At 43.4% G+C, this 25493-nt stretch overlaps 1 protein-coding gene across 9 annotated transcripts in view; it reads left to right on the top strand.

Moving 5' to 3' along the window:
- The window catches only part of BCAS3 (BCAS3, microtubule associated cell migration factor), a 318264-nt gene that overhangs the window by 183442 nt on the left and 109329 nt on the right, over positions 1 to 25493 (top strand). The window lies entirely within an intron of this gene.

The raw sequence follows: 25493 nt of genomic DNA, 5'->3' as shown, positions 1-25493 counted from the left end.
ACTATTGTACATTATCATTTGTTATACAGATGTTAGGAACCATCTGACGAGCAGATAGGGCTGTTTGCAGCAGCATTAGCCAGTGGTGGTGGGGTATGGGCAGTAAAAAGTGGGGAAAATGGCTTTTTGGAGGTGTTTCCACTTGCCAAATTTAGGGGTTTATCCCCTTGTGTTTGGGTGTGTACATTTACATGCTTTGGGTGAACCTGTTGCTTTTATGCTCAGTTGTTCAAAGTGAATTAGCACCTTCTTTGACTTCATAGGGGTCATTTGATACAAAGCCCCCTCAGCAACATCCTGGGGCTTGAATAAGCTGAACCTGACCTGGGTTATAAATGCAGCTGCACTGGAGGGAGTTTTGCATCTGTCATAATGTCACTGCCACGGGTTAGATGCTTTAAAAATGAATGTGTTTGAAAGGTCCAAAGAAAGGATCACCTAAACCCGGTTAAAACCCAGTTCCTTTTGCTTTAGGTCATTTTATCAGGATGTGTACCTCAGGTGCTTTTATCAGAATATGATTCCTTATTTAAAATGGTGAAGAACTAACCCACATCTGAAATGAATTATAATCTCTTTCAATCAAGTTTGAGATATCAGTCAAAATCAGCCCTAATGTGAGCAGGTACAACTCCATTGAAGTCAAGTCTGCTTACAATCAAGCTGATTTTAGCCAAGGGACATTTTTTCCTTGTTTTCTCTCTTTTTCTTGCCTTCCCCCCCCCCCTTAGTAATCTCCTTCGTGTTAGTTGCATTTTTTTGGGGTTACATTTGGCTGTAGTCACTTGGGCAGGACAAACACAAATCATACCATTTTCTTCCCCAGAAATCGTGCGTGCACATTATTTTCAAAATCTGTATTACCAAGTCTTTTATCCTTTTATTAGTTTAGTACTTAAGCCCTAGACATAAGAAAGAAGCCTATCAGTGAAAATCAATTGAAATGCAGTTAGATACAGATCTGATGTACTGGGCAAGGAGGCTTAGACACAGCACAATAAAATCAATTAAAACCTTTCCAGCCCCATGGAGTTTTACCCATCCAATCACTTTTCACACATTCCCTCCATTAGTTTTGCAAGAGGGTTTTTTTTAATATGAATTATGATGAATGAGACCCTTGTTATGAATATATAGATGGGTCATTACCCTACGAAACCCAGACTGTGCTGGTGCTTAGTGATTAAGGCTTTCTGCTGCTACTGTCAATAAAGTTCAAATCCATCCACCTCAATCTATGATAGGGAAGCTGCAGCCATTGTTGTCTAATTCACTTAACAATGTTTTAATTGTGATTTGGGTTTGTTCATCACAATAATTTACATAAACCCTTTTGTATTTGTTAATAATTTGGATTAGTCGTCAAGCTTAAGGAATGTAACAGATCAAATAAACAAAAGGGAAATAATAATGTATATAAAAAAAAAAAAGAGAGGCACCAGGCCTACCCAGACAGATGTGAAGAACAGATTAAATACTAGTTGTGTACGATGCCAAAAAATGAAATGTTTTGGATTGAGAAGTTAAATACGTACAAAATGCAGGTTAGATCCCGGGGCAGGGCTGGAACACCTTCCCCTCAAAACTCTTTTTCCCTTCTGGGAGTGGCTGGTTTAGCTGAATTTGAATTTAAACCTTAAATATTAGCCAAGCCAGGGCCGAGTGGCCAGACCGCTGTGGGTCTATGAATGTTTATGCAAATGAAGATGCAATAAAACAAGGCTCCTTGAAAAATCTGCCCCAGTAAATTAGCGGAAAATGCTCCGCCATAAACAGCTGTTGCATTTTAATCAAGCATCTGTAGAGTATATTTTGCTTTGTGTTACAAACAAAACAAAACAAAAAACACCCAGATTGCAGCAGCCTCATTTCATATGCAGAAGTTAACCCGTTCTGCACTGCTCCAGAGGAGGAATTCCCAGGTCATGGATTTCAGCAGTGAGTGGGTTGGAAGGACGTTGAACTGGTTGAATTTCAGGATACCTGATTTAATTCAAAGAGCAGCGTTTCTGAGTGGGAGAACGATGGCAGGTTTTACTTGTCTCTGATTCTTGGGAGGTTTTTGCTCATGCAGTCTCATTGTTCAAAGCACATTTTATACTCAAAGTGATGCAGATGGGTTTGAGGAGTGTTCCTTCCCTACTCCTTGCTTCGCTCAAATCAGAATTAATCTCCCAAAGCAGCTCGGCTGTCAGGTGCGTGGTTAGAAAACGTCCTTTCTGTTAAACGCCATAAGAAATTGTGCATCTTGGTTTTCAAAGAGTTAATAAACACCCCGAGCTGTGCTGATCTTGTAGCTTTAGCGAGCCTTAATCTGTAAGCTTGATTACCTCCTAACCCTCAGTCGCCTGCCTCCCTCCTAACGCAGCGGGAGTTTTACGGCAGCATTAGTGGCATTTTGCCCAGCTTTGGCTTTAGGGAAATCATTCAGTGAGAAAGAAAAGCAGAAGGACTGGATCTGTCTACTGCTGCGAGGTCATTAACACAGCGGCACGGCCCCACTGCTGCCACCCCGGCACCCAGCACCTCCACCGGGCACCCCATGGCCTGTAGGAACACTCCTATGGATGCAGCGACCCCAAACCCACGTCCAGGAGAGTGTTGTTTCCTTTAAATCGTGTACACGACGTATGGGCACTGGTGTGTGCGTGTCCTGGTCCCTCTCGGAGCAATATTCCCCCAGATTTATGTGCTCCGGGCTCTTCGTGCACACGGGGGCAGACAGGAATATTTAGTGGAGTTTGCTCTCGCTCCAGGAAAGGCTCACAAATGGGAATAACTCTTGCCCGTCGCTCGAGCTGGAGGGCCTTTATTTATAACACTGGCTCTGCTGCCCGACTCTGAGGAGGAATTCTCCCTGCACAGGCAGTTGGTGTGACACTTTGGGTCCAGCAGTGGGTTTGGTCACGGGCTCTGCTGATTTCCAGCAGGAGTGTTTGGAGTTGGGCCGTTTAATCCCTGTAAGGTCCCGGTGCAGTTCAAAGCAGGGATTGTTCTTCCAGCCGCTCCCGGCACGTTGTTATGGTCCTGTCCCCAAAGCTGATTTGCTTCTCCTGTCCCCTGGATTTTCACTCTCTGCTTCTGGGAAACAGCCACGACGCTTCCTACCATGAACATGTGCTGTTCCAAGGGGAGTGGTGCTGGTTGGCCTCGAGCCCAAACTTAACCAGGAGCTTGTGCTGAGTTACTTGGCAGGAGAGGACCCTCTTTGTAGCACGATGTTATAGGGGTGGGATGTCAGCTCTGAACAACCATCCTTACACCAGGAGGGACCCTGGGCAGGGATCAGGGGCTGGGCCCAAGCACAGATCCAAGGAGAGAGGGTGGTCTGTGCTGTGAGGTCCAAATGGGAGATTTTCAGAAGCGACTCCAATTCTGCCTGGTCACCAAAATGTGAGACCTAAAACCTGTCAGGGGTTTTATATTTTCAGCAACTAATTCTCTCAGGGAATGTAGACACCATCCTAATTAAAATTTATTGCGTTCCCTTTTAACCTGGGTGCTTGTTAAAGGGCAAGTGTGTTAGACTACTGATCTAAAATTAAACCTGAAAATATCCTAATTCCTGGCTGAGGTCTGTTGTGGGGAGAGCTGTGTGCCTCTTACTCCTCTCTTGTATCTGAAAAGCAGCAGCAGAATTGTAACATGCAGCTTCTACTTGGTATTTTCTGCACTTCTCTGGTGGCAGGTTGGAAGTGGCTTTGGACTCCCCGAAGTTCTTCTGGCAGCAGATTGGCTTAGAAACCAAATCCAAACTGCATGAACTCTAATCTGCATTTTTTAAGTGAAGCTGTTAGGGTTGATAGTCTGTTGTCTGGAGAGGCTGTGAGGGACCTCCAGTGAGCTCCAAGGCAGCAGTGGCAGTGAGAGGAGGCACATTTAGAGCCCCTTGTTCATGTGGAATTTGGCCTTGTCATTGGTGTGGACGTGTCCCACTGTGCTTTGTTCTGCAGTGGAAATTCAGATTTAAACCCCTGGGGTGCTCCTTGACACTGTTTGATTCAGGAGGAGCTTCCCAACGAGCTGGTCAAGGACACACCTCATCATCCTCACCTCCCTGTGCCAGAGCATCTTGCCTGTGGGCTGGAGCTCTCTTGTTTGCCATGTTTATTTAATAAAAATTCAGCCTTTGCTGCTGTTTTGCAACAGTAGGCGTGTGTTTATCCTCATTTCAGTGTGCTGTCAGCAAGTATTTCCTTAAAAATACCCTTTTTGTAGCATTCCCTGCTCTGTCATTGACTGTAGCACCTCTTGTTATGCAATGAGGTGAAGAGCAGTGGCCAGAAGGTGCTGAGGGCACAGTCCTGCAAATATGTTAATACCTGTTTCTCCTTGAAATGTTGTTTTTGTCTAATAATACTCTCCAGAGAGTGTTGTTGCACCCCTGTATTTTGCTGCTCCTGCTCGTTTGGATGGGCCTAATCAAATCTGCTTTATTTCCCTTGAACCTGAAGGGATTTTCTCCACTGGCCTTGCAGTGCAGGAGCAGCAAACTGCCCATGTCTGGGAGGAGGATGAGGATGGAGAACCTTTCTACTTGATGTGGAAACAAATGCCCTCATTAGAGTCACAGCTTGGGTGACACCATCTCCTTTACACCCTCGGGAAACAGTAGAACATGTTTAAATTAAGCTTTGATGCTGTTGCTTTCTGTTCCACTGCAAACCTCTTTGCTAGATTAAAATATATCCCAATATTCCAGGGTATTCCCAGTCAAAGGAGAGAGTTATACCACTGCTGAGAGCAGAACTGTATTCCAGGTAACTATGAATATGTGCAGACTCACACTGACCTGTCACAGGCTTCACACCTTGTCTTTGTATAAATTAGTAATAAATGGGATAAATTTTGGTAGCTGGGATGTTTCTGTACCTCTTTCCTTTACAACCCACAGAAGTGTGATACATTTATTGTCCTGGGTATAGCAATTCCCACCAATATAATAGAAATCCTATGGGAAACAGAAAAATTATCTCTTCCTTAATGTCCTTCCAAGGAATAAACACACAATGCACTGAGTTGCGTTGTTTTAAGAGGTTTTTAGAGGTGTTTTTGGTTTTTTTTTTCTAAAGAGTGGTTGCTTTAAAGCTTTAACTTCCAGCTACTGACAGCTCAGAATAAATACAGCCTGTTTGCATATAAATTGCATTTGAGTTTAAAACCTTTTGATATCAGCCTGCAGTTTTGCACTGTTGTACAAACCCTTGCCAGCATTTAATATCCTCTGTCTTTTCGGTGACCAAGCCGTGACCTTTCAAAATAAAAGTTGCAGATCGGAAGTAACTGGCTGAGAATTAGTGGTTGGTATCTCCCAGTTTACACAGAAATGTCCTCAGTTAAAATATGGTTCATTCATCGGTCAAACCGTCCTTACTTCCTTTAATTGAATTAAGATGGGCAAATGAGGGATGAGTGCAGGGCAGAAAACCTTCTCCTGCAAGTCCCTGTTATCCCTCCTGTGGTGTAAAAAGAATCACTTGGAAATGTGTCACAGCACCTTTTGCACGGGCACAACTTGGGAGCGGGGAGCGTTTCCCCAAAAGTGGGAATTTCAGTGGGAAATGGGAGAATGTAAATTAGATTTAGCGATTCCACGTAATCTGATTTTTTTTCTTTTCCAGAAAGATAGACGGCTGGTTTTGACCGTGTTTTATAGGTTGTTGCATCTGCTGTGATCGTTTTTATAACTTGTGCCTTTGGGAGCTTGTTCGTGGACCTTTTGTCTCATCAAATTGTAGCAGCAGCAATGAGAAAAAATAGATTTTAGCTGTTCACTGCTAAAATGCGAGACCCTGAGCAGCAGTTGACAGGAGTCTGAGAAATACTTACATTTTGCTGTTATGTTTTTCTGCATTTCCTGATCAGCTGGTTGTCAGGAATCCACTCTTTTCCACGGTCTGTGGTTTTTGTGCTGTTAGTGGCCTTTGCAGCAGGATTTCCTACTTGACAAGTTGCTTTAGGTGGTCAGAATAAACTGCTTCAACTCCGAGATGTTTAAACCCGTGTGACATTTCAGAATTGGTGGTTCCCCCTTTGTTTTTTCCCCTTCTGTGTTTCCACTTGAGCCATTGCCAGAGCCCAGCCAGGGGTGCACTCCTGGGCTGCTCCAGAAGAAGTCCTGTGAACCTTTACGCCCTACATACCTTTTAATTTGAAACAATTTACATCAATTAAGAAAAATATATGTGTGGTTGCAATATTTTCAGTCAAAGGTGCAAATTTCCATCACAGAAATCCGTGTTCTGGTGTGTTTGAATGTGTGTAAAATATGGTTGCATATAGTGAAAACTTCCTCACCTTGTAATTCTGATCTGGGTTAAAATTGAATTTACAATAAGCTTAGAAACGAATTATTTAATTAAAAAAAAAAACAAGATAGTTGGGGTTTTTTTTAAGAGATGGGTGAAAGTTTTATCTTATTTTTATGCCAAGCATTTCTATAGGGTTGTTTGTGTTTTTTTTTTTTTAAAGTTTGCTTTGGTTAACTTGTGGACAGCATGGAGAACAAGAATTTTCAGAGGACCCCACAGCCAGGGACCTTCAAAACCTGTATTTTCATCACGAGCCACATGGTTTTTCACTTGGAAGCTTTTAGAAAACAGGCTGTGGTGCAGCAGATTCTCATGGGGTTTTTTGGTGTTCGAAGGAGTACCTTGGAAGGTGGGAAATCCAGCTGTGGTGTAATGCTGATGGCAAACCTTGTCCACCAGCTGCCTTAATTTCGGTTGGTTTCCTTGTTGGAAGCTTTCTGTTTGTCCCACAAAAAAAAGAAGGAAACCAGCCCAAATGACACGACCACTGCAAGAAGCTCTAAACACATTACCAACAGCTTTGGAGTTATTTATTGATGGGTTTGCCCACTGGCGGTGTAAAATGTGTGTCAGTTGTCATCACCAGTAACAATTTCAGCACATTGTGTTCCTTTTTTATTTACACCAGTGGCAACATGCTTATAAACACCGGCACCGGGGGCAGGTCAGGAGGTCAGAGCTCGGGGTTAGGAATGGAAGAGGTCATCAGCTATTAACCTAAGTTTAGCAGCAACTAGTGCAGCCCTGGATGGACTGGGGCCTCAGCACCTTCTAAACTGGTGTGTCTCAAAGGATTGGGCTGCAAGAGGTTTTTAGGGTTTGAATTCTGGAGGGGTTTTTGGGCAGGGTGAAGTCTCTTGTGTTTTGTATCTCTCTCTCTGTGTTTTTATGGGCTTCCTGATCTTTGCACCGAAGGCAAACTACTCGTTTAGGGTTTAATTCCCTTCTGCTTTGGAAGCAAGGGGGAGTTTTCCATTGGCTTGGGCCGGAGCAGAGTCGGGCTAATCCGACACGTCACAGAATAAAAGCCACCAGCAGCGGCCGTGACTGAAACCTCAGCTTGGGACTGGTGACATAGGGGCTTGTTCTAAAGCAAAAAAAAGTGAAGTTAATCTGTCACACGCAGAAGTTTTCCACCTTTGCCAGTTTCTTTTGGAATTTGCAGACCCGGAATAACCTGACCCGGGGGTTTGCGGCGGTGATGGGTGGTTCGGGTGAGCAGCCCGGCACCTTAAAGGGACCTGCCTTTGAGAAAGTGCAGCCCTCTAAAAGCACTTCCCCCGAAGGTGTTTCCAAACGAGCTCTGAGAGAGAAAACACGGGAGTGCTGCCCAAAAATATCCCGGGATGTGTTTGCAGAGGGTGGTCGTTAGTGCCTTGTTTATTCAGTGCCTCGCTGCAGCCGCCAGGCTCCCAGGGAGCCGAGTGTTCCCTGAGGATCTCTCACCTCCTTGACTTTTATAGATGCTGTTGCTTTGAATGCTCTGAAGGCAAAGTAATTTTTTATTATATACTTTGTTATGCCGTGTTTCCTGGGACCGTCAGGGGGTTTAAAAATTCCTAAGGAGGAAAGGAGTGCGAGGCTTTCCCCTATTTTACACACAGCTCTGCAACCCGTCAGCGCCGGGAAAAGAGACAAAACTGTTCCCATTAATGTTCCCTGTATTTACAAGTGACACTGTGTTTGGAATCGTGTACAGCCCTCACCCTCCCTGCACCACGGGACACTCAGAGAGTGGATGTACCTGTTTGAAATTCCCTCTGTTCCCATCCTTGCCGTGCCTTTGACACAGCGGTGTTTCCCCGAGAGCTCCCTGTGCCTCCTCTGCCGGGCAACCTCTGCTGCAGCACCAGAAAACCCTCTTTAGAAACCCTTCAAGAAAGCTGGAAATTCACAGTTGCAGTTAAACACGAGCTTAGTGTTTCCTGAAGGTACCTTGTGGATTTGAATACACAGATCTAATGAATTTTAATGGGAATAAGCTTTGAATTATGTAAAATATAGTAAGATGTTCAGCTTGAACCAAACTAAAATAATCTCTTAAAGTAACATTTTAATACACAATTTATCTAACATGGATAATTTATACAAGTTTCTTCCAACCCAAAGTCTGTTCTGGGAGGCAGCACTTCTGCCAAAAAGCTCTTTTTTTTTTTCCATATAGAATCATGGGGGTTTTGAATTACACACACACAAAAAAAAAAGTTGTCTAAAGCTTCCTTTAAATTCCCCCAGTCCTGTTGTTTGGATGTTCAGAATTTGGTTTGTAAATAAAACTTGCAGGCCGCCTCTACCGGAGCTTTTTTCCTCATCCATGAAAATATCTGGAGTGTGATAGTCCTAAAAGAAGGATTTAATTCCTCGGCTGATACGTGCGAGATAGCACTTATTGAAAGCTGGGGGCTGCATTATTTATGGACATTATATTTGCATAATACATGAAAGTAGAAAAATATTTTTTTTTCCCCCCCTTTTTTGTTCTGTGGGGAGTGTTCAAAGTCCAGAGAAATGAGGGGAGGGGTGAGCAGAGCAGAGCAGGGCAGCCCTGGGTTTAGTGGAATCGCTCCCTCGTCACTCCCGTGATTTTATGGAAAGCTTTTCCCGGGCAAACATCGGCGTTTCCAGCGTGTGGAACCTGTGGGGGGAATTACAAAACCTCGGCGTGGGGTTGTGTAACCAGGCCTACGTGTCTGGACTGATGCAATATGTGCACACCAATGGTGTTACTATTAATTTTCCGAGTCAAATCCTGCGCGAGGAGCCAGATGGCTTTGGGAGCATCTTGTCATGCCGGCCGCTGCAAACACATCCAGCCAGGAAAAAAAGAAGATTGAACTGTGATTTCACAGATTTTGCATTAGTTAATCTGGGATAGAGAGGCTTCAAAGATCCCATCAGTTAATTCTCTCAGCACTTGCGGAAATTTCTGGCACATTGTGCTAAAGCTGGTTTGAAATCCAAGCGGAGAATCCCGGCCTTAAAGAAGCTGATCTCCAACATGTGCCCAAATTAAAAAAAAAAAGGGAGAGAGAGATAAAATAACCCATCCCTTGTGTAGAATTGGATTGAATCTGATGGTTGAGAAAACACTTTGAATACTTTCAATATTATCCGAAGTAGTCGGGGTCTGTAATCGGTTTCATTCCCAGGGCTCCTACAAAGTGTTTGCTAAATTCAAATATTTCTAATCATACAAATGATAAAGGGTTTTTTTTCCTTTTGGCTAGCTGTAATGCCACTTTCACCTTTGCAAACAGACCTACTAAATAATAATCACTTGCAATCTGTGAACTTCCCTCCCCTTATCAATTATTAAGTATCATAAACCTTCTGTTTGGATAATCTTGGCACCACTTTAAGCGTTAACAGTAAATTTATTTTTAATTAAATCTGTGCATTGAGAATAAAATGAGGCTCTTCTGCATACTAAACAGAACACATATGCCACCTCTACTTATTATCAAAAAATCTGATAATGCTTATGAAAGTTGTAAGGGCTGGATGGAGTTCATTGTCTGTGTCCCATTTAACTTCAGCAGGGCTGGTTAATGAGGTACCAGCCAAGGTGAGCAACTGCTGGTGCTTCAGAAGGGTTTGGTGGAAGAATCTCCCTTTCTCAGAGGATTTCTTTACTATGGTTCAGACCAGTTTTGTTCCAGCAAAGCTACAGGTGATGGGGATGTGTGATGTGTGTCGTACACAGAGCAGTGCTTTGGGATACACAGTGGTTTTCCTGCTCAGGATGCACTTGATGTGAAAGTTTGAAATCATTAGAGTTGGATGTTATGATTTAGTAGTAGCAGTAGTATTAGTTACTATTAGTTTAGCTGATTATTTAGCTGCAGTTCTTTTCAAGCACTCTAGTGAAGATCCATCGGGGGGAAAACCAAGTCTACAAAAACAGCCCGGGAATGTTTTGACAGTTCAGCTCAGGAAACTTTCAGCTCCCAAACAGAAGAGCGAAAATGCCTTTTTTTTTTTTCCTCTGTGTGTTTTCCTTAACCTTTTTCTGCTAAACCCGAGCGGGGTCTGAAATCGCCGAACGCTTCTGCCGGGGACAGGAAGGCTCCGACCGGCGCTGGGAATCTCATCATTTATTTTTCCTAAGCCCTTCCAGCTTCCAGCTCGGGGCTCTGTGTGTGACTCCAGCCCGGAGGGAAGTGCCGGGGCAGCACTGGGCACCCATTGTCCTGCCGGGGAGCGCGTGGGGCCGTTTGCACGGCGTGGAGGTGCCGGCAGGGTCAGCCCCCGCTCCGCTCGCTCCCCAAATGAAAAACATGCCCCGGCCGGGCCCGGAGCGGGGTCAACAGCTGGCAAAGGATATGGCAATCATTTATATAAATATGCTTTCTCAAGCCCGCAAAAACAAAAAACCCAAAGCCAACAGCTGGGAAGGGTTGGAAGTAGCCCCAAGGCTGGTTAGTTCCCTTCCAGATGGGGAGGTTAGACCGGGGCTAGCCAGGCTGCTCCACATAGACTTCCGATTCGCATTAGGAATAAAGAGAGTGGAGGGAAGGAAAGAGGAAGAAAAGCTACAAGCATGACTGCTCTGTTTTTCACCTAACTTAATCAAATAAGTGAGGAGTTTCCGAGGCGGAAGGCTTGCATTTATTGGTATTCACGCTCGGTTTTGTGTGTTTATCACGGTGTCTGATACACTCCTTAACTCTTGGAAAGGGAAGCAGATATATTCCATAGAATGCTTTATGTGCAATGTCATGGTCATTTGTAGGCAGATTGAAGAATCATGTGAAGATTTATGCTCAGTTTGTGTCTTCTGAGTGTTCACAGAGTCAGATCCAATGGAAGGAGAGACAAAGAAGTTGCTGGTTGCGTCTCTTTGAGTTCTGACAAGCAGATACAGTTTGTTCTTTATACAATTTGCTTTTACTCCAAGTGTACTCTTAGCACAAAGTCAGAGCAGAAACTTGGGCAGCCACGAGCCATTAAATGTTCTTTCCTTCAGCATCCTTGCCATCCACATGGTGATGTCAGGGAAGTTCTTCCACGGTTGCTAATGGTGTTTTGTGATCATTAATGTCACATTACGACTTCTGTTTCCTGCCATCCTGACCAGTGGTGTCAGTTCTTTGGCAATCATGAAGTCATCACTTGAGCATTTAAGTTAAAAACTGGGATTTCACCCCTTCATAGCTGGGGAGAGGATTTCTGACCTTTCTGCTGCACATAAAACCCCTCACGCGTGGCTAAGCTCTGTTTTCCATTTGCAGTTGGTCACAGGTGTCCCCACACCTCTCAGGATTTGGAAACCAACTTATGGTCACACAAATTCACCTTTTGGTTCTGGAATAGTTATTTGCAGGGAGGCTGGAAGAGCTCCTGGGTAGCTGGTCAGCATTGAGCTCCTCTAACTGTGAAATCACAGCTGTGTTGCAGGGGACAGGTTTTTCAACCTCTGAACACTCAAACTACTTTACAGTTGGAAATAAGAAGTAAAGCTCGTGTTGGCTGCATGTATATATTCATGTAGGTGATATTAATCTTCTGAATTTGATCTTATCTCTTTTCCTCTTGGAAAAGACCAGTAAAACAAGGTAATTTAAAACTACCTGAACACATCCTTCCACCTTACTGTTGGGCCCTGCAGTCATAACCTCCTGACCCCGGAGGTTACGGGTCTAGTGCTTTTTATCCGCCCTGATTTCTCAGTATCTGCCCACTTCCTCCCCACATTGGAGCCTTGTTATATAAGGAAATTGGAAACACCGACCAGCCCGTGCAGGGCCAGCAATCTCCTTCAGAGATAAGGGCGGCCCCGGCGCTGGTGCAGGAGGGCTGGTTTTAAATAGAAATGTGTGCCCAGGGTATTTGGGGAGTCGAAGTGGCTTTGCAGTGTCCAGTTGGGAGGGCATTTGCTGAAGAAGGGGGTCTGCATTTTTATTCAGATACGGTCGTTCGACTTCTTTTTAATGAAAAATGTACCTTGAGACTTTTGACAGCTTGAAAAATCAGAATACAAAAATCAGAATACTTTAGAGAGGTTCCAGTTCCACAAACAATTGACAGAAGGATTAATAGACTTATTAATAAACCCCACTCAGTTGCTAGCTGGATTTTTTTTCTCTTAACTCTTGTCTTTCTGAGATGGAGTTTTGAAGACCAGGTGTCAGGAGCTACTGTCAGAGGTGGATGGTTGAGCCAAGCTTCAGCACTGGAGGGAGAGAGAGAACAGGCTAATGTGAAAGCCAAGCAGTCTCATTTCTTCTTAAAGATTTTTGCTAGACTTCTGTCTTGTCAGAGTTAATTTTCTAAAGTGCCAACTTGCTTAGTTTCTGTGAAACAGGGCTCAGCAAAATAAGAGCGTTGAGGGGGCTCTGTGTGGTCTGAATGGGACAAGAAGTTTAAAGCAGTAGATGGGGATGGTGTATCAAGTTAAAAGGCTGAGGCATGCACTGCATTGAGACTCCAAAGTAGTCATTAAGACATTTGCATTAAGGGATGCCTGTGTTTACAAAATAATTCAACAGAAATATAAAGCTTAGCATGTGTAAGAATAATGCTGAAGGTGGCAGTTTACTGCTGGAAACCCTCACAAATAACAATAGTTGGATCAGCAGTGATAAAACTATTGTAAATTTGTCTCTTTGCAGTGTTTGATAGAAGCAGGAAGCAGAGTGAGAGAAAATTTAAAGTATTTGAACTATATTACATGAAGTGACTGGTAGGAAGCATCCGAGACCGGTAACATCCATGGGATGTGCTTGAATAATTTCAAGTCCAGAATCCAGGTCAAATCAGCTTCTCTTTCAGGGCACACAACCTACCTTACAAAACCTAAAAAAGCCTGTTTGTTTTTCCCTATAACAAACGTGGTGCTCAGAGCAGCAGGCAGGGAAATGTTCCCTGAGGCCAAGCCGAGGGAAACGCGGAGCTGGGATGAGAACTCAACCTCCACGGGTGTAATCCGTGGGCTTCTCCTCCAGGAACAGCCACCATCTGTAACAACAGCACTTCATGGGAATGTGTGAGCTCCACCAGTCCCTTTTGAAGCGTGTTTCAGGACACTTTTAGCTCTGTTAGTAGCAAATAAATAAATTCCGATTCCTGCAGACTTAAGATGGGGCGGTTGGGATAGTCCCTGAATGTCTTGGAGACAGGGGAGGCACAAGAATGTCTCGGATGTAGAAGTGGAAGGAAGGGTTTTGTGTTAAACAAGAGGTGGCAAAGTAATATTAGGCAGCAAGAGCTTTCCTTAGGAATTTCAGTAATAAAATAGTACATGTGTTGTCTGTTAATTAATATCTCTGGTACTTGGAGCACAATTCTGGAGCACATAAGATGGATTAAGGGAGGTAAAATTTAACTTATGTACTGGCAGCTTAAAACATATTGTTGATTTAATCTCATTGAACTGCTCAACTGATCCATAGAACTGAACAGAACCTGAACAGGAAGGGCCAAAGCAGAAGAAAAGGCTGGAAAACAAACTCTGCGGTAGCAGACATGCCGAAAGCTTCGTGGAATGAGCAAAGAAGAAGAATTCATAAAATGAAACAGTAATTCCTTTCCAGAAGATTAACCAAATGGAAATGCTCAGCACACAGGACTGGTTAATTAATAGTCAGGTCCATCAGTTCCCTGTAGGATTTTCCATTTAAGAGAGAGTCTCTCGTCTTAAAACGGAGCCAGGTGAAATGATTGAAGTTGTACTGCTGTGGCTTAATTATTTTAAGTCACTCTCAGGTTTATGTAGTACTAAACTAACCTCTGGTCTTATTGTTCTCCAGTTATTTGCCTTTAGGATAAATTTCCTCTTCCTCCTTTTGCACTGATTGTGGAGTTCTTGTTAAATATCCTACAGAAACTCCTGGTTCTGTAAGTGTAGTGTCAGGAGAATTAGTGCCTTGCCATGTCATATACACACAGTTGGCCTCAATTTTTATTATTTGGTGTTAACTTGATCCTTGCAAGTCCCCTATAAATGTAACTTCACTCCTTAATTATCTTTTAGTGCTTCTCTGTATGAAATTTATACTGTGAATATTTTTCCTCACTAGTCATCTTTGGGTTTGAAGCGGCAAAACCAGAGAAAATAAGAACTTCAGTGCAACTTAAAGTCATTTCCTTCCTTCCTTTTCCTTGACACTGAGCTTTGAACACACACCTGCCCTGGAGCCTGCTGGCAAAGCAGGGCTTGCTTTCTCTGGTGGCCCAGTGGCCCTTGGTGGTGGCCCACCTGTGGCTGCAGAACTTGAAGTGCATTTAAAGGCAGTTTGAGTTTCACTTGCAAAGTTTCAATCTTTAGCTGTCGAGCAACCCCCCAAAACATGCCTAAAAAATCACTTAAGGCCCCAGGGTTTGGTTGGGTCAGTGATGAGGAGAAGCATTTTAACCACACTGTGAGTTTATCCAAAACACGCTGAGTTTGGATTCAGGGGGTGTTTTAACTGAAACTTTTGCTTCATAAAGAAAGCAGCAGTGAGACAAAAAGAGAGGATTTAGAGTGCAAAGCAGAAAATAATGTAAAAGAAAAACTCCCCTCCCAGTTGAATATTTATTCCTGTCTTTTCTCCAGTATGAAGCAAGAAGACATTTAACTTTGTTATTAAACTTCAGTGGCTTCGTGCTGGAGTTTGTACCTACATTTAATAGGAATCAAGCAAATTATTCCTTATTTAATCTCTTCCCTACCAACTACAGTGTCCCTTTTCTGCCACCTAAAGGAAGGAGAAGTGCCCCATGGGTTCTTCCCAAAAAGCAAAAGCTGCTTTCATCCCTGCAGGCCAAGTTTTCCTCCCTAATTCCTCGCCCTGTGGTCTCATACGGCGGCAAACAGAGGAACCAGGATGCTTGAAAACCCCCTTGTGAGCTGCCATTTAAACCCCAGCGTTTCAATAGGGGTGTAAATATATAAGAAATTTGGAAGGATTTTTTTTTTTTTTCCTCGTGGTTGTCCAGCATATAGGCCCCAGTCCAGCAGAGCACTTAAATCCATGCTTAACTTCAAACATGTGAGGAGTTGGAGTCAAGTATGTGCTTAAGTGTTTCCTTTGCATCCCCTGCCAGCGCCGTGACGTGGGCTCGGGGTCCTACGGTAGCAGGTGAGTCACTTGATAAATCTCTTCATGCTCTGAAGTGATTCCATGACAACTTTTCTACTTGAAATAACCATTCCTGGGTTGTTGGGTTTTTTTTTTTTGGCATCGGATGAATTGCACTCTCACTGTTCACGCAGGGGTTTGTATTTAAAGGTGTATAATTCACCTTCTGGCTGCGCCGCTTCTGGGACAGGGCAGATTTTTGGGGTTGTGAATTTAGAGCAGGAATTTAAAGCTCCATCCCTGAGATAAAAGGTATCAACCCATAGGGAAATCCTTCCACTGCAGAGTTCCCTGATGCTTTCCCAGCTCTGATGAGAACAGAACCAAGCGTTGGAATCACCCGATGGATGTGTCACCCTGGCAGAGCTCCTCACTTTGCAATCCCCTAACGTTTTCCCTGCTTTTCAAGAGATTTATTTTATTTTTTCCAACGAAATTTGGGACGTGAAGAAGACCAAGTGAGCGAGGAGCCCGGGTGTGCATCCGCCCTTTCACAGCTGGGCTTTTGGCAGAGTGTCCCTCCCGCTGTTAAACACGGTGACCTCGCTGCCCGTGATTTACTAACTGTTTTACAAACATTTCCTCACTCTGTGAGGTTTGTGATATGTTCTCCATCCTCAACAGCTCAACAGAGCCACCCGACCACCGAGCCAAACCTGCCTTTGTTTACGGCTTTTTCCGGAAATTTTCGCGGAGGGGGGAAAAAAAAAAAACCAAAACTTTCTCCTTTTCCAATGTTTTATTTTTAAGTCAACACTTTCTATGGTTTATTTGTGCAAAGCAACATTCGGGTACAAGGTATTGCACCGTGTCCAAGTGGGAATTGCTGCCTTGCTAAAAATAAATGGGGGGGTCATGTGAACCAGTGCAGAAAAATCTGAAGATACCAAATATTACAGGACCTTTACATTTGGTGGTTCTTTTTTCCATAATATTCCGGGCCTGGATTTTTCTGATCTCTTTTTCCCACATCAGTTTCTATAATAGAGCATAACGTAAAATGATGAAACACAGGAAGGAATCTTCTTTTAAACAAAATTATCAGTGTTAAAAATAACAGCCCTATTTTCCCCTCAGTGTGCATTTTTTTTTCTTATAAGGGCTTTATTTAGTAGTCTTGCCATTAGATATAGCCAGAGAGTCCAGTAATATTTCAGCAGCATTTTATTTCATTAAAGCTTAATTTTCCTAAATGCTAATTTGCCTCGTGTGCCTTAAAAATCCCATAGATTTAATTTCATATTTTGGGCAGGGAACTTGAAACTTGGGGGCTCTTTGGAGGAGGAAATCAGGCAGCTGTGCCTGTTCTTTGCATTGAAACTGAGCACAAATTAAAATTAGAATGGGATGGGAATGTTTTCCTTGCGTGTTTTCACAGTGGAGATACATTTCATGGAAATGGCCTTGTTTGGATGACAGTTTCTCAGGGTCAGGGTGGAATTTCTAGGGGGAAAAAAAGAGACAGGAATAACCTGGGCTGCTTGGAGAAGGGCACGTGGGGCTCCTCATGCCCAGGTATCCGGCGCTTCCAGGAGTGGGAATTCCTCTCCCTTCTCTCTTTCCTTTTTAAAAATACATTTATTTAACGTATTTATTGTTCCTCTTGGAAATGCTGCCAGTTTCAGCAGCAGGAGAGACATCCTAGTCTACACCAAGTCCCTTTCAGTGTTCTTTATTCTGAAATAATCACTTCCCTGTGATATTTCAGAGTGAAGAAATAAAATCAGCTGGTTTATTGAACACTTTGTTGGAAATGGGCAATTGATGATACAAGAGGTAAAGAACTTTAGAGAAGGTCGTGTCTTCTATGAGGTGTGCAGGTCACTCAGGGCTGGGTATCAGATTTAAATCTGTTTCTAAATGACAAAGCTATTCTTGGTTTTGTTTTCAGTTCTTTGAGCTGGATCCCACTGAACGTGTATTTATTTGAGCAATAAATATTTTCTTTGCATGTTACAGAGTGATGAAGGAGAATTTAAATGACCTACAAAGGTGTTGAACTCCTGCACAACAGGAAGGGCTATTGTCAAAATACCTCCATGATCTGGTTGTGTTTCTATCCCGTGGCTATATTACATTTATTGCATTTTTAATCCCGTGAAATACAAGTGAATTAGAATTCTAAATCTTCCTTTTAAATGCATTAGATTATTAATGCTGTTAAAGGAAATGCCCACAAATGGAATTATTTCGGGGGGGGGTTTGTTTGCTTGTTTTAATCACTCAGAATCGCTCAGGCATTCGGAGGGAATTTCTGTGCCAGGGTGCCAAGTCAAAATGAGAGACAGAACCTTCACCAAAGGAAAACAGCCTTTAGATATTGAGGGAAAATGCTTTAAAAACACTTTGTGTCTAGGAATTATAGTTATTAATTTAATATTTGTTGTTTAATGCCGGTGTTACAATGAAAGCTAGAAAGAAATGAGTTGGAATACTGAAGTAAATGAGTATTTAATTAATGTGAATTAAGTAAATTCAAGTATACGAACATTTGCTTCAGTTTCCTTACAGATATGGGATGGAAAAAAATATAAGGAGGAAAATAAGAGTCGTGTTGAGTGGTTACAGCCCCACAGAGGCTCAGGCTGCTGGAGCAGGGCAGTCCTGCATCCCTGCATCCTGCACAGCACATTCCCACTCTGGGATAAACCCGTTTCCTCTTTCAGTTTGGTGTGAAAAATTGGATAATAAGTGACTGTTACGCAGCACGTGCTCAGAGAAGTGGTTAGAAGGGAGGGAAAGTGGGAAAGGTGGGGTTTGTGTGCCCGAGGATCAGGAGCTGCCACCCGTGGTCGACTCGTGATCCGGGATGTTGTGTGTGACTCCGGGGGGATCGTGGGCAGGCCCAGCATGAGGACGAGCCTTCACTCAGATTCTTGAGGGCATTTGATAAACTGCTGTTTTTCCTGGTTTGTGCCCATCCTCTCAGCAGGAAATATCACTCAATTTTATTCTCATGTTGCCGTTCTTGTCCTGGTCGTATCCCAGGTGAAATTATTGGGATGAAAACAGTGAGCACTTAGAACAGATTCACTGATGGAACAGATCCTCTCAGGATCTGTTATTCTGAAATAATCACTTCCCTGTGATATTTCAGAGTGAAGAAATAAAATCAGCTGGTTTATTGAACGCTTTGTTGGAAATGGGCAATTGATGATACAAGAGGTAAAGAACTTTAGAGAAGGTCGTGTCTTCTATGAGGTGTGCAGGTCACTCAGGGCTGGGTATCAGATTTAAATCTGTTTCTAGATGACAAAACTATCCTCTCAGGATCTGTTGGGGTTTTTTTCTCTCTATGAACCTACTTTTAGGATATTCTTGTGCAGTTTGGAGGCTGTGTGACCTCACACCAGGACAAGCAGAGTGGACAAACGGGCACGAGGGCATCGCGTGCCTTGGCTGTGTTTGAGCTTAAATCCACAGTTCTGGAGATGTTCATCATCCCAGAAATAAAGAGAAAGACACAAGCAGCATGTTTGGCCCAAAGAAATTATTGATTAAGGTCTTCTTATAAAAAGTAAGTGTCCACAAATCAAGAAACCAGGTACAAGTCCTGACTGTGGGCGTGTTTCGGAAGCAGTTTGGGATGAATCCTGGTGGGAAAGAGGTGCAGGAAAGAGAAAGGGAAAACACTGTACTTGCTTGTCCCTTGCTGTTGAGGACACACAGCCAGCTCACCACTCTCTCCACATGCTTGTGGTTCCAGGGGACGAAATAAGTAGCGTGGAGTGGTTTTGTTGCTATGGGAAAAGTGCTAAAAAAGGCTGGATCTCTTGTAGGGCTCAGATCCTTTGGGCATTTAATGTACAATTTTTGCTAAGGACGCTCAGAATTATACCTCTGATTCTGAACTGCTTAAATGTTGAAACATATGGTCTTGTGTGCTGTTCACTAGGAAACAACTGGCTGTATCCAAGCTGCCAAAATTCGAATAAACTCGGGCTGTAGGAAAGGGGGGAACCTGCAGCAGCTCAGAGGAACTTTAAAAAAGGGGGGGTTGACTGAAAAGCCAGCCTGACATATAGAATAATTGAACTAGTGCCATATATCGGTAACAGATAATTAAATGTTAATAGCTGAGAAGTTTTTCAATTAAAAATGAACTGTTTGTGTCCTCGTGGTTTCTTCAGGGGGGCCAGGTTCGTGTCGCTGGCGTTCAGTGCGTCCCCTGCTACAGTAATCATTTTAATAAAATGCAATTATCTGCATAATTAATTTCTTTGACTGCTCTGCTGTGTCCTTCCCTTGCAGAGGCCAGAATGTCAAAGATCAAGTAGACGGGAGAAAATAAAAAATTCACATTGTGAAAGGGATATAAAAAAAATACTTGGAATTTCAATGCATTGGCTTCTATTTATCTCAAATGTCAAGGGCAGTGTAAAATGTATTTTTAAAATGTGTTTTTGTATGGTTTGAGCCCATTCTTGGCGTAGTTGCGAATCTAGAGGGGCCATTGTTCTTTGAGAGAGTTTGAGGGGGTTTCTTTGTACAAAGTGACAAAAAGAAGACTTGGAGTACTGGGCTGCCATTGTTCCTGTGCGGCGCTGTAAAATTTGATTTGAAATTAGGACCTCGGGGCAAGCTCTTCAATAGCCAGTTTTTATTTTCTGCCAGCATTTTAATCACTCTCGGGCTTAAAGTGGATGACCAACATAATGCCTCTATGTTTAATAGAACAGTTCATATCTTGAAGGCCAGTTAACTGAATTCAGGGATCTGTCATCTGCCCAACATTAGTCTTTTCTGTTTCCTGTCTATTTATGAAGATAGCTCTCCACTCCGGCCAGCTCTCAAAGAAGAGCAACTCTTTCTTTCTTTCTCTTTCCTTTTTTTCCTCCCCCCCCCCTCCCCTCTGAATTTCTCCAGTGCTCTGACATCTCTTTCAGTGAGCTCTTAAAGGAGCCGGGCGGGCTGGGTGAGTGTCACCAGATGGGGCCAGGAGGGAGGGACAGATGGGAGAGTCAGATTTCCCAGTGAAACGGGATGATGGGAAGGGAAAAGTGATACACGTTGGCCTGAGCCTCGCTCACCTCGTTGGGATTCGCGGTGCAGGGACACGTGGGCAGGGAAACGAGGAAAACTGGGGGAGAAGGAGAGGAGTGAAAGAGCTGATGGCTGAGTGACGTTGTGGGACTCCAGCGTGTTCTGGTCCAATTGCAAAGGGGGTTGTTTGGGGTGTTTGGGTAACCTGAATCCTCTAGGTGGGTTCATCCTGGTAGTTAATGCTCATATTTGCTGGGGAGGTGCCAGGCTTGTGGGCTGGCTCCTGGCAACACGTGGTGGAGCTCGGGATGTTCGAGGGTCTGTAGGAACCGGTGCTGTGGGGAGGTGTCCCCTGGTGTCCTGTGGTTCTCCTGCAGGAGAGGACTAGGCCAGAGCTGTTGTTCAGGTTTAAAGCCCCTCAGTAAATATAAACCAGCAGATGGGAGGGTTTGCTGCTTTAGAGTTGTCATTTCTCCAGCACTGCTCAACCTCAGGTCCTTGTACCCCACATGTGCCCTCCTCTGAGCACACTGTGGCAGCAGGTCCTGAGCAGGGAGAGGGGTCCTACCCCTCCTGTCCTCATCTGGGGTGTCACAGAGAGTTTGGTGGGGTGTCAAGGTGGTTATAAGCACAGGTGACTTTCTAAAAAGCAAGTTACACTTTGCTTAAAAAGGCAGAAGGATCAGAGTGGATGTTCCCTCAATCATTTGGTTTGGGATTGCTGTCACGAGTGCTCCCTGTCACAGTGGTGGCACCTGTGATTAGGGAAGGGACTTCAACCATCACACTGACCACTAACTGGTCATTAACTGGCAGTGGCTTCTGATTGAATTAAAACTGGGCAAAGCTGACACCAGCAGCCCAAAGTAAAAGGGAAAATGTTCATATCCCATTACTAATTATGGCCTGTTACACATTACAATTAATTCCTAGCAAGCTTCCATGTAGGGTCAGTTTGCCAGAAATGAAGCAGATTTTGATATTTCAGTCAACATCATCTGATGCCTTTGTTGTCTTTATTTGTCCGTAATCAACAGAATCCTGCTTGTGTTCCACACTGTTCCTTGTGGATGCAGGAGAAGGGTGGCTCACCAGGGCTGGGGATCTGGGAGAGGTTAATATATTCAGCAGCATCAAGCAGAGCTTTTCATTCACGTTCAAATGGGGCTGTGTGGGTGGTTCCACAATGTGGGAAACGCTTTTCATTGAAGAATCTGAATATTTTGTAAGGAAGTGAATAGTTGCAAATAATCTTTTCTGTGGCACTGAAATAAAGGACAAATGAGCTATTCTCAGAACATACTGAAGCGTTATTGTCTTCAGTGATTTAACAGAGCTGTACAGAAAAAAATATTCCAAACTTGACAGATTCATATCCTAATCTTTTGCTCCTTCATCGGGAGACTGTGGGGTTTGTGTGGCTGATACTGGTCTTAGAGGGTTTTCCAGTTTCAGTGATTCTGTGATATAATCTAAGGATGAAATTTTGCTCTCATTGTTTTGCTGAGGTGAAGGAGGTTTTCCCTGACTTACCTGTAGAACATATTGTTGTCTGCAGGGTTTGGAGGACACGGCCAGGCTTCAGGAGCCCCTGAGGCACAATCCACAGCCCTGCTTTCCAGCATTCCCATCCGTGATCTCTGGCAGTGATGCAGGGATGAAGTGGTGCTTTCCCTGCAGTCTGCACACATGAAGCTCTGCAGGAATTCAGGGCAGCTGGTACAAGCCCTGTGTTCCCATAGAATAAAACTTCCAGCAAGTCCAAGGGATCTCCAAGGCAGGGCTGAGTAGGTCAGCATTAGCCTCCACTAAACGTGATTAACTTTATCCATCTCCTGGTGTATTTCTTTCCAATCCACTCCAGTGCTTGATTTAATTTTCCTTTTATGTAAACTCCAAGGTTTAGCTTCATTAGAGTGATTGCAGGGATTCCCTGCACATGGCCCGGCTGCTTCCCTGATCCCTCCGGGGCTTTCCTGCCAACCCCTCTGCTCCGGTGACGTGGGGGCACAAGTGGAGAAGTCCCTGACAGCAGGGCGTGAAGGAGCTGTCATGGGCAAGTAGCTCAGAAGGGAAATCCTGGTAGGAATTCTCCTCGGGAAAATGAGCAGCAGGTTGGATCAGGTGGGGAGGGGAGAAGCCCACCCTGGAATTCCAGTCCTGATTCTCTGGTCAGGATCTCTGCTGGGATCCAGGCTGGGTGAGGTTTGTGCCTGTTTTCCTGAGCATCAGGTGGATTAGGTGATCAGTAGATATTCTTTTTCTTTTTTTTTTAAATAATTAGAAACTAGTTGTAAAATTATTTTGGAGAGATTTTGTAAATCAGATTACTGCTCTTATTCTGAATTACCCACTTTGCCTGTCCCCAGAAGAGCATCTTGTGCTCCACGAGCCCTCATTCGTTTTTACCTTCCCTAACAAGTTCAAAACCCAGCCACAATTGTTTTCAAGCTTTAGGAGGTTAATATTGTATATAGACCATTTTAAACTCATTTTCTTATTTAAAAAAAAAAAAAAGGGGGAGAGGGGACTTCTGGCTTTTTCCACAGTATTAGATCTATCATATCAGAGTACTTTATTGAATATTTTATTGACCGTCTGCTTGCCCTGTGCTAACCTGCCTGACATCCAAAGTTTCTCTCTCTCTGGAGATGCCATGTCAGCTCCCATTAAGCAGCTGAGCGTGAATCTTCCCTTCATATTTCCCGTGGATCAACTCCAGCCCAGCAGGAGGACACTGTGGGCCCTGGTGCATCACGGGGGCGTCCAGCTCTGGCTCGGGGTGGATTTAAGGTGGTCTAGGCCAGGGTGGGCTGCACAGCACGAGGCTCTGCCCTCCTGGGCTTTGGCATCAGCACTTTGTAGGATTTTTGCTTTCCTCAAATGTAAAGGTATTGAAGAGGAAAATTTCTTCCCCTGGCAAGTTAATTACTTGACTTCTCATAGAAGGAAGGCTTGGAGCAAAAGGGAAGAGAGGGAAGTGCATCATCTGCTTAAATCAGGCAGGAACACGGGGTTGATGTACTGAGCTGCTGCAGTTACAAGGGCATTTCAATTGTCTCCCTTCATTTTCCAAAATTTTACATCCATTATTAATGTATATAATTTTCCTTTCTGCACAACTTCCTTCTTAAATTGTGTGATATTTAAATTCTATGTTTTCTTCCTTCATAGAAAAACAGAAAAAAAAAAAGATGTTTTGTCACTGTAGGATTTTATGGCCACATAAACACTTTGCTTGCAGAGTCTGCTCTTGCTGGGCATGGGTTTGAGAGCTCTGCTGCCCTCTCAATAATGTGCCCGTGGTTTTTTTTTTGCTGTGCTATGTGACATTTGCTAAATAATTTTAAAGTAGGTATAAATCTTTCATAATTCCTTAGCTGGCATGGTTGAAATAATGGACAGTGTCATTATGGGCTCTCCTTCGTAGGCAGTGATTGTTTGACAGACATTGTGGCGTCTCTGAGCAAGCATCCAGGGGCAAGAGAAAACAGAGTTTTCCTCAAAGCCATAAAATATTTTAGGCCACCTTTCGTGGTGTGTTGTTTTAAAATTCTTTTTAAACAGAATCTCAAAATATTTAGAAAAATTTGCTTTCCTTTGAGGAATAAGAATTCACACAACAGGACAACTGTACCTGTTCTTAGAAAGCTCTCAGGAAAACAAGCAGAGTTGGAAGGACAGACTGTTATGTTGAGTTTCCAAGTGTGTTTTCCTTGTGGTGGAGTTGAAGAGGTGAACAGAGTTGGTTCAGATTCTGTCGCTGTGACTGCACCATCCAACAGATCTGTGTTGGCAGCAACCCCAACACAAAATGCAATAAGAATGGCAGGAAATCTAATTTTTTTTATTGTGGTTATGGAAATCTGTGGAGAAGGGAGTCTGTGGGGTGCAGTCCTTGGGGCATGTATGGGTTAGGCACATCTAGGTTTTTAATGCCTTTCTTTCCAAGCTTTGTGTCAGATGTTGTAAGTTAATTTATTTTCCCGTTAGTTCTTGCTAATGATAATAAAACTTTTTTTAAAAGCTTTCCTAATTAATGATCTTCTTGCTCCCAAACAAAAACTATATTGTCTCTGAGAAGTTGCCTGAGTATTTTAAAAACAACGGGCTGTTGGTAGGTTTTATTGCCTCATGAATTTAGGGTCAACACACCTATTATTTGCCAGAGTTAATTTGTGCTGGGTTATTGACTGTCGGGTTGTTGGGGATATCTGACTCTTGTGAAAGTTACACTCATCTCAAATGGTTGTAATTTTATTCCTTGTGCTCTGGTGCCACAATATTTAGCTAATAAAAGAAGGGGAACAGTTGTACAAAGGCAGGTATTTAACTGAGAGCAGGGGAGTAAGACTGTCATTACCCTTGATAGTCCTTTTTTCTGACACTGAATGGTTTTAACTTTCCTTTAGATAAAGGGAAGGGAAAAAGACGACTTTATAAAAGTAAAAATGTACAAGATACTTAGGATTTGTAAAAGTGCCTAATTAGGCTTTTAGGCTAATTTTAGGCTTCCAGTTGCAACGGGCTCAGCAGCACCAAAACAACCAGCTCCCCAAAGAAAGAGGGAAGAGCTTAGTTTTACATCTAACTTTGTATGTCAAGGTGAAACTACACCCCTTGCACTCTCCAAACTGGGAGCACAACAGATAGTAAAGCCAGCAGTTGGTTTAAAAATTCCCTAGGAAACCATCCCTTCTGTGTTTACAGCTCAGAGTTAAATTGCAGTCCTGGGGAATCGTTACTTCTGGTTTTCCAAGCGTCTGCTTCCATCCCAAATCTGAGCCATATGTCCTTGTGGGGTAAAAACCAGAGGCCTTTCCTATAAACCAGCCTTCAGATATGCAATGCCAAGCCCAAGTGTCTTGCCATCCCAACTTCAGTGGAGAAGAATCCAAATTAGCACCAGTAAGTCGTGGCCTGTAATGTGGGAGTTGGAAAATACCCATTTATTCTGCAGGATGTACTGGGACATCATGTGTTTCCCTATAGAAAATTCAGAAGAGTGGTGAGCTTAATCCTGTTGCCCCAGTATTTTCCTAACCAGGTTTTCTATATGCCAAAATATATTATTATTATTATTATTATTATTATTATTATTATTATTATTATTATTATTATTATTATTATTATTATT

This window comes from Neopelma chrysocephalum, unplaced genomic scaffold, assembly GCF_003984885.1.
Source record: "Neopelma chrysocephalum unplaced genomic scaffold, ASM398488v2 Primary Assembly neopelma1_132, whole genome shotgun sequence".
Lineage (NCBI taxonomy): Eukaryota > Metazoa > Chordata > Aves > Passeriformes > Pipridae > Neopelma > Neopelma chrysocephalum.
This window is presented reverse-complemented; position numbering and strand designations above follow the sequence as displayed.